Source organism: Littorina saxatilis, linkage group LG12 (assembly GCF_037325665.1).
Source record: "Littorina saxatilis isolate snail1 linkage group LG12, US_GU_Lsax_2.0, whole genome shotgun sequence".
In the NCBI taxonomy this organism is placed as follows: domain Eukaryota; kingdom Metazoa; phylum Mollusca; class Gastropoda; order Littorinimorpha; family Littorinidae; genus Littorina; species Littorina saxatilis.
In genome coordinates this window covers 22,809,996-22,818,200 of record NC_090256.1, presented here as the reverse complement: position 1 = coordinate 22,818,200, position 8,205 = coordinate 22,809,996, and positions in this window count along the sequence as shown.

The window sequence follows — 8,205 nt, the reverse complement described above, 5'->3', positions numbered from 1 at the left end:
CGTCCTCTTAGACCAACTGGTCTATATTGGGACAGGTATTGGTAATACGTTGAAGTTATGGTGTGATACTTTGATTCGAACAAGCCCGCTGTGGCTGTCTTCTTCGACACACCAGCATTGGGTTTGTCTCATCAAAGTATCGAAATACGATCATGATAATCGGAGACGAGAGATGATGCATGCGTGTCTTCGTGTTTTCCAAGCCCTGAGACTTTCGCTGTGAACGTGGGATCTTTTTCGTGCGCATGTGTGCACACGGGGGTGTTCGGATACCGAAGAGAGTCTGCACAAAGTTGACTCCGACAAATAAATCTCTCGCCGAACGTGGGGATCGAACCCACGCTGATAGCGACCAACTGGCTACAAAGCCAGCGCGCTACCAACTGAGCTACGTCCCCGCCCCCAAGAGAGAGAGAGAGAGAGAGAGAGAGAGAGAGAGAGAGAGAGAGAGAGAGAGAGAGAGAGAGAGAGAGAGAGAGAGAGAGAGAGAGAGAGAGAGAGAGAGAGAGAGAGAGAGAGAGAGAGAGAGAACTCAGAACTCAGAACTCAGATTTTTACTACATAAGGATAAAGGTTTTAGGCTTAGCCTAATCTTCCAACCTGTCCTTGAAACATATACAAAGATTTAATGTAAACGTATGACGGGGTTCCGCTGTACTGTATATCTTGACAAGAACGAGTCCTGTCTCACACAAAAGCCGGCGCGCGGTCAGTCTCGCTTGGCAAGTAAGTCAATAGTGATAGGATGATACCAGGACTTATTTTCTATGGCACACTTTCCGAAATGGTCATGACATTTCTGGCAATTTTCGGAAGTTCAAAGGGGTTTAATTAACCCAAACACTGTCTCTTATCGCGTCAAGAGCAACACCGTACGGGTTGGGGTTGTAATTATCTGCTCTGTTATTCACATTTGAAGAAACGCAACTGTTTTAGTTAATGTACTCAAAAACAAAGATGTCAAACGACATTCCTGTGAGTTTACTTGAAGGGGAAAACGTGACTGGTTGTATTTTTTTTATTTCGACATTTCAGATTTCAACCGGTAAAGTACCAGGAATTCCTAATTGACAGAACCAATTTGTTTCATTTCTTCACCGTTACAGTTGTGATAAAACAACAGACGTCTACGGTTTCTACAAATACGTCAGCCTTGCAGATTTTTGTCCAGATACGTGCGCCCAATCACGTTTAGTCTTTCATTGTGTCTTTGGTTTCTTCAACTGAAAGGAAACCGGCACGGTTGGCCTAGTGGTAAGGCGTCCGCCCCGTGATCGGGAGGTCGTGGGTTCGAACCCCGGCCGGGTCATACCCAAGACTTTAAAATTGGCAATCTAGTGGCTGCTCCGCCAGGCGTCTGGCATTATGGGGTTAGTGCTAGGACTGGTTGGTCCGGTGTCAGAATAATGTGACTGGGTGAGACATGAAGCCTGTGCTGCGACTTCTGTCTTGTGTGTGGCGCACGTTATATGTCAAAGCAGCACCGCCCTGATATGGCCCTTCGTGGTCGGCTGGGCGTTAAGCAAAAAAAAAACCCAAAAAACCCCCAAAAAACTGAAAGGATACATTCACGGAAAATAAATGACACAATAAATGACGCCAGAAGGATTAAGTATGCACAAAAAGCATGTTTTCTACATACGTGAGAGAGACCACCCACCCATGCCATAACTAAACCATACACTCACACATGGGTAGGGGAAGGTCGCCTAATATGGACCGCTCTTTGTTTCATGCTGATAACTAAACTTGGCCAAACAATTATTGCAACACATTTTGCACCCACATTAAAGCATTAATTCCTGTGTCATTTCATTCAAACTTGGAAACTTGGTATGCCTGTAAAGGCAGTTCACTTTACTATCTGGATCATCTTTCGGATTAAAGACTTCTTTTACAGGGATCACGTGACCGCCGCTCAAATAAGGGTACCCTCAAAATCGACCGGACAAAAATGGAAGGGCCCAATAAAAAAATCTACAACAAATCACAATAGGCAAAACGGTGCTATTTTTACATACAAGAAGAAAGCTAAATCTATTATTTACCCAGAACATGTTGTATTGTTCAGCTAGCTTGCGTATTTCGTGTTTTATGCTATGCCTACCGATGCAGATGTCGATCGGCATGAGCGATTAAAAATGGGAGTTTTTGCGTCAATTTTGAGGGGTAATGTGACAAAAAGCGCTGTATTTCAGTAATGACTTGGTGGATTGCTCTGAAACTTTAAGAATATTTTGCCAACATACTAGATAAGATAAGATAAGATAAGATAAGATAAGATAAGATAAGAAATATTGAATGTCCATTTTCACTTTTCAGACGTACTTCGAGCTTAAAGGTACTGAACTTGTCAAATCCAGGTGCACGGAGCCCCTGGGGCTTTTAGTCATACCTCAGGCAGCTATCCGTTAGAAGAACTACCAAGTTTCATTGACTTGCACCCAAAGAGTCAAGAACTGCGATTTTTTTACGAATTAATTTCGTACTCGGACCCGGCTGGTCTTGGCCTATTTTTGGATCTAAATTTAGATCATGTAGATCACCACATCATGCACAAAAAGACACGTCACTAGCAAACTATGTCAGACGTCATCATGAGTTTGTGTAAAACAAAATGGAGGCCGGAATCACTCAGTTGAATCGAACTCCGACCAAACACCACGTAATAACTAGGTTAATTTATGCACTCGCGTGAACAAGAAACTGTCGAGCTTCACAGATGTCGTCGTTGGGTAGTTTTGGGTTTGTTTTACTACCATAGGAGGATTTTTGAACTGTAAATGCACTCAGCTGCAACAAAAACGCAAAACGAAGGCTGTGAGCTGCACTGTGCCTTTAATTTGGGATTGTTACAGGTGTTTGTTCAGATGTAACGCAATGATTCGGAAACAGTTTTTAAGTTTATCATAGGATTGTTTCCTTGTGTCCAAAACATTCATCACTTCGCATGTCTACAGACAAATGATTGATACAGATACTGTCGAAGTTTCATTTGCATGTAACCACTGGCGTACATTTGCTATACATACAAACAAATGAGAAAAAATGGAACGTTCACGCTGTTTCACACTGACAGCAGTTATAGCTGCGTGACTCTCAAATCATGCTGCGGTCACGCTTGGCTGCTTATCGCTGTGATACGCAAATGAAACTTTGGCAGTGTGTCTATCAATAATTTGTCTAAAGACATGCGAAGTCATGAATTGTTTGGACATAAGTGAACAATCATATGATGAATTTGAACACTTTTTCGGATCATTGAGTAACATCTTAAACAATAACAGTAACAATCGAACATTAAACTCGAAGTACGTCTAGTTTGTTGGCACACACACACACACACACACACACACACACACACACAACACACACACTCAACTCAACTCAACTCTACTCAAATTTTATTGGCTTCAATTTTCATAGAAGAATTTGTCTTGCGCTTGGGAGAAAGTAAGAATATAACATATAAAAACAGCATTCATATCACATTTCATGTATCACACACAGCAATCACTAGTATAAGCCTACAATTATCACATTTGTACCTGTATCATACATGCAAATAAATAGTATCACATTTCCACGTATCACGCACAATATATACATTACATAACATACAGCAAGCTTCCATCTCACACACACACACACACACACACACACACACACACACACACACACACACACACACACACACACACACACACACACACACACACACACACACACACACACACACACACATAAGACATGTATACCATTTTATTATCAGGACGAGCAAAAAGGCCTTTTGTATGTAATCCCACTCAGTGAATTTGACGAAATTATAAACAATAATTAATAGTGGGTTTATATTCCCATTGGGCCTGTTTATTTCAGTTGAGATTATCATCTTGCATTCTACTACACTTGGTGAACGTACTCAATCCACTGACAGTCGTCTTAATATCCTGGTTTTGTCTGGGCACAACGCTTAGTACCATAGTCAATGTTCGTTAAAAATCTAAGTCGCCTCGCTTAGATTTTGTATCATGCGCGCGTGTTTTCACAAACTCGGCAAAAAAATATGCTTCCCTACGGAATAGGATATTTGTAGCTGTAATTGTGACCTTATAATTCATTATTACTCTGGTTGATGATTGTCAACAATGAAAAATTTGTTTCAGTAAGTTTACACTTATTTTCCAACCAAGGGCGGTAACTGTCGTCTGGTACAGCCAAAGGGAGATTATTTACAACTCGTACATTTAAGAGCACTTGATAACATTTACATTGATAAATAATTTGCCATGACTTTTGTTTGTTATGAACATATAGGACTTGTTTGAAATCCGAAGGCAACATTCTCATAAATGTTTGGACAAACTGTATCACATGCTATCCGCATACACTCTCTTAGCTGTCATTTCACGCATAAACGACCAATAGAAAATATTTATGAGACCCGCTTCCAAACAAGACATTGTGCAATAACGCCGCTCCCACCCCCCATACACCCCCGCCCCCACACCCCCACTTTCCTGCCTGAGGGTTACCAATCAAGACATGTTTCCTGTTCAAAACTATAAACCTGCTATATTCTCATATCCTGGTAGCCGTCAATATATCAATTGCTATTTTGTTATTTACACTTGCAGTGAGGCGTGCGAACATGCTTGAAATAGTTCTGCTTTGATCCTTTAGTCACGTCAGATCAGGATCTTACGGTCTTTGAAAACGTGAATCGATGTACATTATGTTTGCTGAGTGCCTTTTGGTCTGCCTGAAGAAAAAAAATTGTGCTATCTATGGTTCCATGGAAAGTACCACTTATTTGTCGCATTACTTGTGGCGTTTCATTTCTAAACAAGGTGTGGCATTGGCCGAAAGTAGCTAATTTTTTTTTATTTAAGTTTTAAATGACCCAGCTTTATTTCAATTTAAGGAAAGGTGGTCTTCATCTTTTGTACGATCAAGCATTCAAGCTAGCTAGCCAGCCAGCCAACAAACAAACGAACAAACAAACAAACAAACAAACGAAGGAACGAAGGAACGAAGGGACGAACGGACGAACGAACGAACGAACGAGCGAACGAACGAACGAACGAGCGAACGAACGAACGAAGGAAGGAAGGAAGGTAGGAAGGAAGGAAGGAACGAACGAACGAACGAAGGAACGAAGGAACGAACGAACGAACGAAGGAAGGAAGGAAGGAAGGAAGGAAGGAAGGAAGGAAGGAAGGAAGGAAGGAACGAACGAACGAACGAACGAGCGAACGAACGAACGAATGAAAGAACGAATAAACAAACAAACAAACAAATAAGCAAGCAATTAAACAAACAAACAAACAAAGAAACAAAGACACAAACAAACAAACAAACAAACAAGCAATTAAACAAACAAACAAACAAACAAACCAAGAAACAAACAAACAAACAAACGAACACACTATAGGCTGTGATGCATCTACAGTTTGTACAGGTAAAAAATAAAACCATCAAGGAAACAATCAAACAGACGCATAGCCATAAACTATTGCAACCATCGCTTTTGTTTCAATCTTGATTTCTTCTTTCTATTTGTGCCCATCTGCTTGTTCTGTTTTTGTTGTTGTTGCTTTATTTATGTCTTTGCGTGTTACTTTGTATTTTCATCTGTTATTTTGTGTTTTACAAAATAAAATGAACACCGACGGCATGTACTTTTAAAAGCATTTTACCCTCTTTGAATTTGTGATAGTATGGACGTATACTCTCGTAATACTGAGGCATATAAGTAATTTTAGAGTTCAGTTTCTGTTCTATTTTTTTTAGAACTGTGTCCCTTATTACCCCTGCTGCACATCCCATAATTGCCACTTTAAGCCACCGGTGGTAGACGTCAATGTTGCCGTTAGCCATAGGTGGCATCGTAATACACATAATAAACTTGGCCAACAAATTATTGCAACAAATTTCAAACCCAAATTAAAGCATTAATTCCTGTGTCATTTAATTAAAACTGTATATGCCAGAGAAGGCCGTTCACTTAACCTTCAGGATCACCTTTTGGATTAAATATTTCTTTTACAGGGATCACGTGACCGCCGCTCAAGAAAGGGTACCCTCAAAATCGACCAGACAAAAACGGAAGAGCCGAATGAAAAATCGACAACAAATCACAATAGGCAAAACTTTGCAACTTTGACATACGAGAAGAAAGTCAAACCAATTATCTACCCTGAACAGATTATTTTGTTTTGCTACCTTGTGTATTTCGCGTGCTATGCTATTCCTACTGATGCAGGTGTCGATCGCAAGAGCGGTCAAAAACGGAACGTTTTACGTCAATTTTTATGGGTATCATGTCAAAAAGCGCTACATTTTAGCAATGACTTAGTGGATTGCTTTGAAACTTTCAGAATATTTTACCAACATACTAGAAATACTTCGTGCGAAAGTTTGGATCGTTACGGTTATTTATCCAGATGTGACGCAATGTTTCGGAAAATGTTGTTAAACTTGTCATAGGATTGTTCACTTGTGTCCAAAAAATTCATGACTTTGCATATCTACAGATAAATGATTGATACAGATTCTTTCTAAGTTTCATTTGCGTGTAGCCGCTGGCGTTAATTTGCTAGTCATGCAAACACATGAGGAAAAAATGGAACGTTCACGCTGTTTCGCGCTTACAGCTGTTATCGCTGCGTGCCTCTTAAAACATGCTACGGTCACGCTTGGCTGGGCATCGCTGTGGCACCAGAATCATCGCTTAAATATGTAGCGTGTTTACTGGTCCAGCAAATTTGCCACATTATCTTAATCGGAAAGATGTGCGTTAGTATATATAAAAAAACAAATTCGTTTTTACCGTTGGAAAGTATTTTTAATAGGCAGTTACAGATAAGAAGCATTTTTGTGTGAGTGTTCGAAGAACAAAACGTTAAAAAAAAGTTAGCTTGTTGTACTCGATAAGTTGTATTTAATTCATTGTATGAGATATTGTTAATTGTTGTTATTTATTTGAATAAAATTGTTTGGAAAAAAAATGCGTCAGTGCTTACACGCACATAAAACTTAAGCAGTGTGTGTATCAATCATTTTTTTTAAAGACATACAAAGTCATGCATTTTTTGGACCCAAGGGAACAATCCTATGACGAGATTAAAAACTTCTTTCGAAAAATTGCATAACATTTTAACAAACACCTGTAACAATCCATCATTTCGCTCAAATTATCTCTAGTCTGTTGGTAAAATATTCCGAAAGTTTCAAAGCAATCTACCAAGTCATTGCTAAAGTGCAGCCTTTTTTTTTGTTATGATACCCCAACAAAATAACGCAAACAGTCCCGTTTTTGACTGCTCTTGCGATCGACACCTGTCACCTGCATCAGTATGAATAGCATAGCACACGAAATACGCAAGGTAGCAAAACAAAACAATCGGTTCAGGGTAGATAATTGGTTTGAATTTTTTCTCGTATATCAAAATTGCAAAGTTTTGCCTATTGTGAGTATTTTGTCGATTTTTCGTTCGGCCTTTTTTCGTTTTTGTCTGGTCGGTTTTGAGGGTACCCTTACTTGAGCGGCGGTCACGTGATCCCTGTCAAAGGAATATTTAACGCAAAAGGTTATCCTGAAGGTTAAGTGAACGGCCTTTACTGGCATATAAAGTGCTAATAAAATGACACGGGGATTAATGATTTAATTTGGGTTTGAAATTTGTTGCAATAATGTTTTGGCCAAGTTTATATCGTGCTTCCGTCGAAACAAAACTGAAAGAACCACAGGGGTAAGTGTTTATATAGTGAATGAAGTTAGTAATAAACTACACTTTGTAAGTCTAGAAGGGCGGATTCTTGCTTTAATCGAGAGTGTCAACTTCCTTGCTGAACATCCGGTCGTGTTGATGGGGCGAATGGTGCAATTTTGTTGGATGAAAAATGAAGTGTAATTCAAAAGATAGTTTACGTCAAAAGTTCCTGACAGAATTCGCTTGCATTTTTCAATAACAACAAAGAGTTTTTACACCACACACCTGTCTCCTTCAGTCTTGCACAAGTAATTTTATTTCAATAACCCAATTTTGAGTCATTGAAAAATGTTCTCATTCATTAGTTCACTTGTTACACTATATTAAACGGACACTTGTTATACGTCTAACATTTAAGCTTAGCACATTTCATATCAGATTTGCTGTTGTTGTTGTTGTTGTTGTTGTTGTTGTTGTTGTTGTTGTTGTT